The sequence below is a fragment of the Cyprinodon variegatus genome, unplaced genomic scaffold, assembly GCF_000732505.1.
Source record: "Cyprinodon variegatus isolate N-32 unplaced genomic scaffold, C_variegatus-1.0 Scaffold1630, whole genome shotgun sequence".
In the NCBI taxonomy this organism is placed as follows: Eukaryota; Metazoa; Chordata; class Actinopteri; order Cyprinodontiformes; family Cyprinodontidae; genus Cyprinodon; species Cyprinodon variegatus.
The window spans coordinates 67,678-68,215 of NW_015152083.1; positions in this window are offsets into that span (position 1 = coordinate 67,678).

Here is a 538-nt window from a genome sequence, read left to right on the forward strand (position 1 = left end):
TAGCTGGCTCAGGTTTGCTGGTTCCATTACTGGCAAACACTCTGGCAGGGAAGTGTCAGCCTCCTCCTCCTTAAGAAGGCCTCCAGATGAGCAGATGGGAAACAGGTGTGCAGAAGTCAGCTCACACCCTCAGGAGGAAGATCTCAGGCTCCCTCTGGTGGAGAAAGGTGGCAAGCCTCCAGATCCCAACAATCTGATGCTCAATAGGTGCTCTGCTTGGGTGAAGCAGGTAGAATAGATGGTTGCGTTTGTGTTTTGTGGACCGGCTCATTCCAGCCACATTGTAGAGGCCTCATCTTAGCTCTAATTTCCTCTTTGTTTCAGCTGGACCTGGATAGACTGGACCTGCTGAGAGGGACCAGCTTCTCTATAAGCTTTATTACAGTTTAATACATTTCTAAGTCATTGTTCATTTTTCACTGTAAAACCACCAAAAATCCAAAAATATTTCTGCATTAGGGTTAATAAACATTCCTTCTGCTATTTTAAAGGACACTTTAAATCATTAAGCCTTAAAACTTGAACGTTCTTCAGAGAC